The 10,165-nt window shown below is 39.0% G+C and overlaps 1 protein-coding gene across 2 annotated transcripts in view; it reads right to left on the reverse strand.

Moving 5' to 3' along the window:
* lingo1a (leucine rich repeat and Ig domain containing 1a) overlaps positions 1–437 on the reverse strand; it is a 258,282-nt gene extending 257,845 nt beyond the window's left edge. For both annotated transcript variants that reach the window (XR_006371365.1, XM_044125406.1), the window contains exon 1: positions 308–437. The gene's annotated coding sequence lies outside the window, so the exon portion shown is untranslated. The remainder of the gene's footprint in view (positions 1–307) is intronic.
* Between the last annotated feature and the right edge of the window lie 9,728 nt (positions 438–10,165).

Genomic DNA, 10,165 nt, shown 5'->3' on the forward strand with positions numbered 1-10,165 from the left:
TATCAAACCATTTCTTTTTATGAGAAGGAAATAAATTTTGACAGACTAAAAAGATAAGTTGTAGTTTCATGTAGCAATAAGCCACAATGACAAGCAAGCACTGAGTGCTGTATTATGTTATGTTGTTTGAAGGCAACGTTTGCTTCTGTACCATATTTTTAAACATTTTGGCAGACAAAACGTGCCACGGTTTAGCCCGGTGTGTTGACTGTCATGAAAATGTGGCGTTTGTAGCGAGGCTACAAATTGATTAGCTCCTTGTTTGGCTAGCTAGTCTAGCTGCTACACTCTGCTAAATTTACTTTACCTCCATTTCTGTCACGTTTTTCTTCTTCTTCCTTTCGTTTCTGTTTCATTCCTTGGGTGCCAGACAATTTAGGACGTTTTGACATTATACTAACTGAAGTTACTTGCGCACAGACTGGCGACCTGTCCAGGATAACCCCGCCTCTCGACAGAACGAACCGGAACAAGCTAGCTAGTAGAGCGGAAGGGGCGGAGCTAAATTAAGTATCGTTATTTTCAGCTATAATATTTAATAACATTTTCTATAGATCTAAATTAGTGCAGAATTTTTTAGTAATAGAAAATTATATTCTTACCCATTAGTAAAATTTTATTTATTTATTTATTTTTGCCTCTATTTATGGCGTCCCCTAGACTTTTAGTGCCTCGCTGTTCAAACAAATTTGCTTAAACGAAACATGTCAGAAAATCATTACATAGAGCAAATTAGGTATTATCAGGGAAATTAATACCTCTTCAAAAGATTATACCATTGTAGGATTCACAATGGATTCCCCAATGTAGCTGCAGCAGTTACCACACTGTGGTATTTGTGATCATTTTAGAATATTGCAATGCTTCTTTGCATGTCACTAAAATGTGTTTGATGGGTTTGTAAGGTTTAAGAACACAAAAGAGATATTTTTATTTGAAAGTGACTGATCCAAGAGATGAGGTTGAATTTGTTTTGCAATCAAAAGGCCTCTACACTCCCAGAGTGCCTGCGACCGGGATCTGTGAAAGCGTCCCTCCTGTTCTCCCTCTGGGCTAGCGGGGACCGCATCCAGTTTGCATACATTAGTCAAAGCCATGATGTGGATTTGTGCAGCACTTTGATGTGTTTTTGTTTGTAATCCACTGTCCCATTCTGCAGCGCCAACACGCAGCACAGATGACGTTCAAAAGCGAGACAGATGTGTTGATATCAAAAAGAGAAGCTGCTGTTGGATAGAATCAAACGCCTCCTCACGTCAGAATACTTTAGTCCAGTTGAACTGAGGTTATGAAAATTTGGTTTATGGGGAAACTATTACAAAACAGAAGAAGAAGATCAAAATTATCATAAAAGAGAAGAACCATTAGACTCTTGCAAATGTCCATTGTTCCACCAAGCCGTTTTTTATCACCTTTGGGGAAAAGCATTTTCTCTCACTCTGCAGACCATGCAGCTCATTTTTGCAAAACAAGCTTTAAAAATGGGATTATTTAAATGTTTACTGGAATACACACACAAACTGACTAATCAATATATATGGCTTTCAATAATGTATGCTTTCCAGTCAAATACTGTCACAATTAACCCAATTTGTTGCTAACGCGACAAATTAAAAAGTTTTAAGACATCTTCTGTCCTTCCGTATAGTTTATACAACATAACTTTTTCTTAATGTCTCCGAAGGGTTTATTAATGCCGCAATTATGCAAGCTCATGAATCTTAAATCTGTCACTCTTTCCCAGTGCGCTTGGATAAAAATATCACTGGTGCCTTTCTAAAGTGGGCATTTTGTGATCCTCATGAGCCTGACAGTTTAGGGTTTTAGATATTTATGGCAAAAGCTTCATTTTGCATGAAAGAGTGCAACTGTTGCGTAATAGCCTCGAAATGCATTCATTTCCAACTGTATTAGTAAATATGGTTGAGTCTACGCTGTGTTCAGTCAGCGGTTTGGATGCTTTATATGTTCCCTAAATAACAGAGAGCGTCTCATAAAGCAGAGAAATTGAAAGGAAGTCAGAGAGACGGCTGCCACTGGACTTTGATAAAACAGCAGAGGAAGATTTTATTTTATTTTTTTTAGTTTTCCTAAGGGACCTTACACTAATCGCATACAGAAATAATGTTCACTCAGCAGCTAAATGGGGACCCATGTGACCTTTCAGCTTCAAAATACTTAAAGACCCGCTCTTTAATTGCAGTAGTTTGCCCCTGACCGAACACTGCTCTCATCTTCTTGCTAAACGCAGCAATTATTATACTGACGACCATTTGAGTGTTTAAATGCACCATGAATTGGTCATGAAGGGATTTATGGCTATTTTATCAAAGTGGGCCTGAGTTAGTATTTGGTCATGTGAAAATATTTATTCACCAAGAAATTATTCTCTGCTGTTTTGTGTTTTCAATTAAACTAGGAAAACTAGAACTGCCAACCATTTGCCAAATGGAAACACTCAAATTCAGTAAAAAGAAAAAAAAAAACTCTTGTTATTTGATACAAAAAAAGTGTTGCTGGTAGGATCAGGTGGGGTTTTTGGCAGTATTGAAATTTAGTGTACTTTGCAAAGCTGCAATAGTGACCAACAACCGGATGTTACTGCTGCTGGTGGAAAAGACAAAGAAGACAACAGGAAATGGGGTTTTTTTTATGACTTATTCCAAGAACAAATTTATTCATGTGTGAATTCAACTGCATTTCTTTTTCAATGGAAACACCACAATTGTGTGAATGTGTTATTTTTTAATACCAACAAAGTTGTGTGCACATTTGTAATGGAAACACACCTAATGATGGAGGCAAGTCTGACAGAAGCGAGGCTGCCACACAACAGCGCCACCAGGCTCTGCGACCAGCAACAGCAGGCGGAACGGGTGAGGTAACCTACACCTCAAAGGTGACGAGGAGATGCATTTTCCACAAATTCATAAAGACTTACAAATTTCACAAAATAGTTTCAGACAACTACGTCTATAACTTCAACAGTAAGAATGTGTTCCAGTGTTCTGCCATCGAAGGCTTTTCCCATTAAAACTGTAAACCAGGATTTCAAACGGTTGGGTTGTTTGTTTGGGTTTTTTTTGTTCCTCTTTGGATACGAATCCAAAAACATGTTGTTCTCCTGAAGCCTTTGTTTTTCTTTTTGAGAGAACAGTATGAATTTTCATTGTTAAGCGCGCCCCACGTTTGGAGGCCTTCAGTCCTCGACGCGGCCGTCGCGGGTTCGATTCCCGGGCCAGGTGACATTTGCCGCATGTCTTCCCCCTGCTTCTTCCCCCTTTCCTGTCAGCCTACTGTTGTACAAGGGACACTAGAGCCCACAAAAAGACCCCCTGGTGGGGAAAAAATAAATAAAAAATTGTAACAAGGCGATGAAACCCTCATACCTCATGTCTTGGTCTATTTTTAGCGTATGAAACAACTCAGGCTGAAATGAATTAGGTCCTTCGGATACAGCACTAGTAACGGATATCAAATGTCTTCATTTTCACAAGACGCAGTTTATGTTTTCTCTGCCAAGCAATGTTAGTGTTACTACAATAAAACAACATTTGTAGCACTGGCGAATGTATCAAACTCCCCTCATCATCAGCTGTGACTCATCCGTCTTGGCAGATTATTCCGAGTCTGTCAAGAATGGGAAAAAATAAAATAAAATAAAATAAAATAAACTTTTGTATTTTGTAAGGTATCAAAGATGGTGATACGTTGTAGTGTCGTTCATCTCTGGTATGCAGCCAAAATATGTTTCCTAAGGGCAAAAAAATCTGATGACATGGTACGATTTAACCCTCTGTCACAATATGGTTTGATTCTGTGAAGACGAAATCTGTAAGGGGGACAAGTAATGCAAATGTTTGATTACTGATGTTAATCAAACATCTTTAGAAATATTGTTCACAAATGGATTATACTTTCTTTTTTCTTCCCTAGCACTGTGCATGCCTCCACATTGCTGCTTCTGTCACTTGTTTCATGCATTACATGTATTTTCAATTCATGATTTCACATTGGAAAAAAAAAACCAAAAAACAAAGTTGCTCATGAATCAGTGTCAGGAATCAGGCCTAGAGACACGACTGTGACGCTTTTTAATATGGATGAACGTAAACAAAGATTGTTGATGAACAACATTTAGAGATACAGCGTTCAATAAGGCCCCCCTAATTAGCTGAACGCAGCCAAAACCGAGCCAGATTAGCATCTCATTATTGGGTTCGAAAGTAAAACGTCGCTCGGCACGATCTCTCCTGACACTTCAGTGTTTTTCGCCGTGCGAAAGCCTGGCGCTTGTGGGAAGAATTGTTCGTTTGTGACAAACGCTGGACGGTTTTGGGATGCATTTGAAAAGCAGTGCAGCTCTGAAAGATGACTCCTTCCAAAACGAATCCAGAGAAAAAGAAAAACGTGTCAACACATCAGTCAGTTTTGAATGCACTGTAGTTTGCTTACTTTCTTCTTTGACGTGTTTGTGTCTTTGCAGAGAAACATCTAACTGTAACGTGATGATCTCACACACTGAGAGCTCCGTCAAAATTGGCAGCCATGATTTAAAAAAAAAAATTACATAATTTATAAACTATTCAAAGACCGTGTGAGGAATTTGAATTGCGTAACTCAAGGCGATTACAGCATGTTTGCTCTGAGAAATCACACTAAATGCTATAGAGCCAAACAGAAAAAAATAACACTGGTAGTGAGTCTGAGAGTACAATCCTATTTTAATTCATGTGACTGATCACACTGCATGTCTTTACAGTTTTAAGTGTGTCCTGAGAGGAGAAGAAGAAGAAGCACAAATGCAATAGAGAAGTAGGGATGGAAACACCCTTTGGACAATGAACAATCACAATGAAATTGTTTGGCAAAAAAATCAACCCATAGAAGACGAAAATTATTGAGCAAACTACTAAACTACTTTTTTTCTTTTTACTTCTTCCATCTTTTATTCACGGCTTGTTGCGTTTGCTGAGACGACGTCTGTTAGTAATGACTTCCACAAATCCGGGGAGAATATTAATTAAGAAAAAACATTGTCTAAAAAAACCCCACATAAAATTAATTAGCAGTTTTTCTGAAGAGGCTACTCTGATCAAATGAGAACAATAGTCACATTTTTACCAACATGTCAAATGCTGTGTGCTGAAAACGATTACTCTGAGCAAATCGTCCGCCAACCTCACGACTACTTTGGTTTATATAATGCCATGATGATGGAATGATGAAGATGAATTTTTGGGTTTGAAAAGGCCTAGTCAAAGTCCAGACAGCCAATAGAGAGTCTGTATTAAAACTTGAACCTTGATGTTCGCAGGTACTCTCCATCAAACCTACAATCTTCAATTGCAAAAGACTGACTCTTAATTCATAAAAAAAATTAATAAATAAATAAAAACAACCTCAATAATGTAATTTTCTTTCAACATGATAATTACTTGCAACTTTGTTTGGAGTCTCAAGTAAAATTTTCCAAACCCTTAAATTTGTGATTGTAAGATAACAAAAAGTTAAGGGAAGTAAAAAAGTTTGCAACAACCTTGAGTTGGACTCCTGAAAAGATTGCAATATTGGCTTTCCCGCAAATGGTTCCTCTTATTTCAAACATGTTGTGCTTAACTTTAAAAAAATACATAAAATATTAAGCACATCTCACTTTAATACTTTTCTTCAGACAAAACAATAATCAATGTGCACCGACGGAGCAAAGGTAAACAAAATGGTTACTTTGTTGTTGAATAACCTGTTTAATAACGAAGTGGATGAAAACGCAGGCAGAAGAAGCCACGTTCCCGTACAAAATGATTAGAAATCATGAGCCGGTATCATCATTTCTCAATATGGGGAGTCAAATAATGTTTCTGTGGAAGGTGTAAGCATCTGATTAGCTCATCAGGGGCAGAGAGAAGCTCTCAGATGGTACATTTTCGCTTCCCGCAGTGGAATTTGACCTACTTCAGAAGCCTCACAAAGCATTAGACTCCAGCTTCGCTTGTTGGTGACACAGAACAACAAAGTGAGGACCGTTTTAGATGTTCTCTTCTGTCTTCCTGGAAACACTTTTCTCTCTCTCTTTTTTTTTTGTTTTACACTAAATATGTTCTCTTTAAAGCTGTCAAGCAAAAGGCAAAAAAATAAATAAATAAAAATAAAAGCAAAATAAATCCAGACTTACGAAATACAGAGAAAGAAGAGCTTGAGGGAGTAAACAAACCCTGGTCGTCTATACCTGACAGCAGAGGACATGCTCTGGGTTTGTTTTTAGTGTCTGCCCTCAAAATAAGTTTGATACCAGGAGTTATGTCAGCTACCTGCCAGATACATTCCACACATGTTCGATACCTGGAATCTGTGAGGACAAACAGCAAGCACAAAAACAAATGCTCAGCGCTGCAAGCACACGGTTCCTGTCAAGTTGAGCCTTGTGAAAGCAAGGCGGGGGAGGAGGTGTGTGGGAAGAGTCCTCTGTGAGGCAGGAGTTCAGCTGGGGACTGCAGCTCCAAGGACGGGTTTGGTGGAATTAGGCGACACTTTGTGGGGAGGAAGCCTTTAGGCTCCCCGAACGGTGGCTATGGGAGATTCAAGGATACCTCAAACATGTGTGAAAGACTCAAATCAACTCTCCAGGTGTGCTATAGGCGAGGGAATAAAATTATAGCATAAAGTAAAGCGCAAAAAAATATAAATTTTACACAACTGCTTCTATGTGGGAAGGCCAATTCTAGAAAGTGCAGAACAACACTGTCCTGATTTCTTGGACTAGACTGATCAACAAATCACAGTGAACTTGGTAAGCAAATGTCTCATAAAAGGTTTCACTCCAGTTCTGGAAAGCTAATGAAACAGCTCTGTAATGACGTTCGACTGCTCACTGTGCATTTCAAAACCTGTTGCGTTGTTTGTTCTTGCATTTGCTAATTTGGAACAGAAAACAAAGGATAATTGTTTAGTTTTTTTATGTTGTTTTTTTTTTTGCTGATTTGTGTGTTACTTGCTGACACGCATGCAGCTATTTGCATGCTGAAATCAGCTATTTCAGCATGCAAATAGCTAATTTCTTAAGCTCATTTCGTGACAAGAGATTTTGACGTCGAATGCCTTTTGCAGGTTCGCATGCGAGTCATCTGTTGGCCTGTTGTTACAAACCTTCCTTTAAACTGGACAGCAAGCAGTAATTGCTTCCATTTGAAGGTGAAAATTGAGGAATGTGGCCATCGAGTCTTTCCCTAGTTGTTAGCAAAAACACATGTCAGGCTGCATGTGGCTAAATCTACTCTTTGGGGCTTTGTTATTTTCACAGATATCGATCCCTCCCTATGTGATCTGTCTGAAGAGGTTCTTTCTATTTTCCTTCTGAGGGCCCCGTCATCGAGTCTTGTATCACCCGGCGCGGTGGAATTGATTTGAGTTGCTCTTTAATTATTAAGATTTATCAAACGCGTGTTTGTTTGTTTGTCTGTCTGCTGTCTTTTTTTTTGTTTGTTTGGTTTTTCTCAAATCGCATTCACCTCAGACGTTCAATATCTCCACTTCTGTCTAAACTCAACTCATGTTTCAGGAATGTGATATTTCATTTCAAAGTAATCATGACTAATGGGTTTACAGGCAGCGCTAGGCAATAGCTGTTACCGGCTGCCTCTTTAGATACCTGTCAGATCTGCATCAGCCTCAGATCTGTATTTGTTTGAGGCCTCGGCGCCGGCAGAGGCACATTTCAAGAGAGGTGTTTTGTTCATTGCCTGTCAAAAAACTGCCATATATGTATCCACTGCAGCTCTCACAGGGCATTTAAAACTGTACACTTGCACTGCTAGACTCCTGCTGATCCTTGTTGCAGGATCGCTCCATTAACATATTACTGATTCCACACGATATCATAAAGACGCCTTAACTCACGTCGGGATGGCAGATGCTTGAAACTGAAATTGACCTCCGGTCTAACTAAAATATAACTAATACTTACCTGAACACTTTGGAGTTTTAAGACCATAACTGACATTAAAATATTCAGCCGAAGGCTTAAGAATTGGCTAAAGATGAACCAGAATTGTACTCATGTTATGAATGTTTTGATTCAGTTGCTTTATATCTCTCTTTATATCATTCACAGGCCCTCAGTAAAGCCTTAAAAAAAAGAGGCGGTGATGTAAAGATAAAAGTAACCTACGCCTTTGATGCAGGTTACCACTCATTTCCACACTCTTTACCCTAATATACATAAACTATTCACACCGACAACATCAGTGAGAAACCTATTTAAAATACATTCTCAGGACTTAAAGTCCACTAATTTTTCACACTTTCAGGCTTGGAGAATTCACCTTTTTTCATTACAGCAACATACATGATGAGTTATGAAATAGCGTGAAAGGAGTCTAACTCCCTCTAAAATACTGTGTCAAATTCGCCACAGTGGCAAGGTTGTTCAGGTTTAGCACAAATATTCTTAGCAAACCATGGATCATATTGGAGCAACTGCACCAAATTGTACCTAATCAACCAAAACTAATATCTATTGGATGTGCTACGCTCAAAGGAATAATCAAAAATGTGTTTGACAGCAGCAGCATGAATTGTTTTGACTTTACTTTGAGTAAGTTCCGGCAGCAATGGGTCAAAGATGTTACTATGAAACCTTTGCCAACTTGAGCAGCTGGAAGTATTAAACTGTTGCTTTTAATCAGACCCTCATTTTCTTTTTTTGTGTTGAAAGTCTGAACAGATAGTATTCAGATCCACCTCTTCTTGCTTTCTTTTCTCTTCATGTGAGGCAGAGAGTAACAGCTGCTGCGGTGTGTATACTTTACATGGCGGGACAATGGAGAGGAAAGGAGCTCTGAAAGGAGCTGTACTCGTTCAACAACAGGAGACCTCAGAGATTATACCTTGTTTATTCCAGGGCCACTTTCTAGGGATGATGTAACCTAAAAAAATCAGATCTATTCAACAAAAGAAAAGAAAAGAACATCTTGTATTGAACAGCAATACTGTTTTCATAGATGGAACAAACTCCTTCCAGTATTGTGCTAGCGGTTGGTTGCACCCCTCCAGACCCAACGAGGGACAAAGGAGTTAGAAAACGGACGGATGGACGGATGGAACGTATTCTCATTGTGAAACCATAATTATGTTTGGATGTACAACGTAGATCTGGGTCTTGTAAAACGAATGTTTCAGAAACACAGCTCACTGAAACCAATAATGCTTTTTGTGCCACCGTGAAACTGCAAGCGCCCTCCTTTAACATCGACGACACTTTGACCTTACAGGTTCTGGCTCGATGGTTGACTATTTCTGGAAGGTATGGCCTCGTGATAAAACCCTCACACACGTATATGAGTACCATCTATAGCCAGGATCACATAAATAATCTATTTTGATCCCGTGGCCTTTCCTTGAACACCTGTTCTGCTCTGTCATATTCATTATGCAAATCAGGTGGACGGGACCAGTGGAGATGTCAACACAAACGGAGCGTCTTGGTTCCAGTGAAGTAACGCGTTCGTCTCTCGGAGCTCTGAGACGTGCGAGATGAAAGTCGCGAGAAAGTCAAACTCATTTCCAAGTTACTGCCAGCTGTTGGCAGGAGTTTATCGCGAGGTTTGCCAATGTATCTTTTTATGAGCAACAGAGCTCCTTGTTGGCTGCTGGATTATTCTTATTTGATTTGTCGGGGAAGGAATCATCTGTACTTTTTTCCCCACAGAACAGGAAGATAGTACAGGTCTTTGTAAGAATTTTAAGATATGTTTTTCAGCCGGCTGGGATCTTTATCACAAGGACGGCTGTTGAATCCGATAACTATAGCTTCTATTTTTCATTTAGTGCAAAGATGTTCTGTTTTTTTTTATTCTCCTTATTATTATTTCAGAGATTAGATACACTAGTGCACTCTGTATGTTATCCCAGGTTGAAATGTGGCGATAACAGTCTGAAAGGCCCGTCAAATCCCTTCCCAGAATGATGCTCTTCAAGTCGGCTCCAAATTCAGCTGCAAATGCCGGGATGCTGTGAATATGAAAAGTGTTCACAGAGCGTCACTTTTACTACATTTTGTTGTGTTGCAGCTTCATTTCACGATGAAATCACTATTTAAAAAACAACAACATTATCATACCTTCTAAATACAACATGACTTTAAAACTGCTGTATGTATATATATATA

Source organism: Gambusia affinis, linkage group LG08, assembly GCF_019740435.1.
Source record: "Gambusia affinis linkage group LG08, SWU_Gaff_1.0, whole genome shotgun sequence".
NCBI classification, from domain to species: Eukaryota; Metazoa; Chordata; class Actinopteri; order Cyprinodontiformes; family Poeciliidae; genus Gambusia; species Gambusia affinis.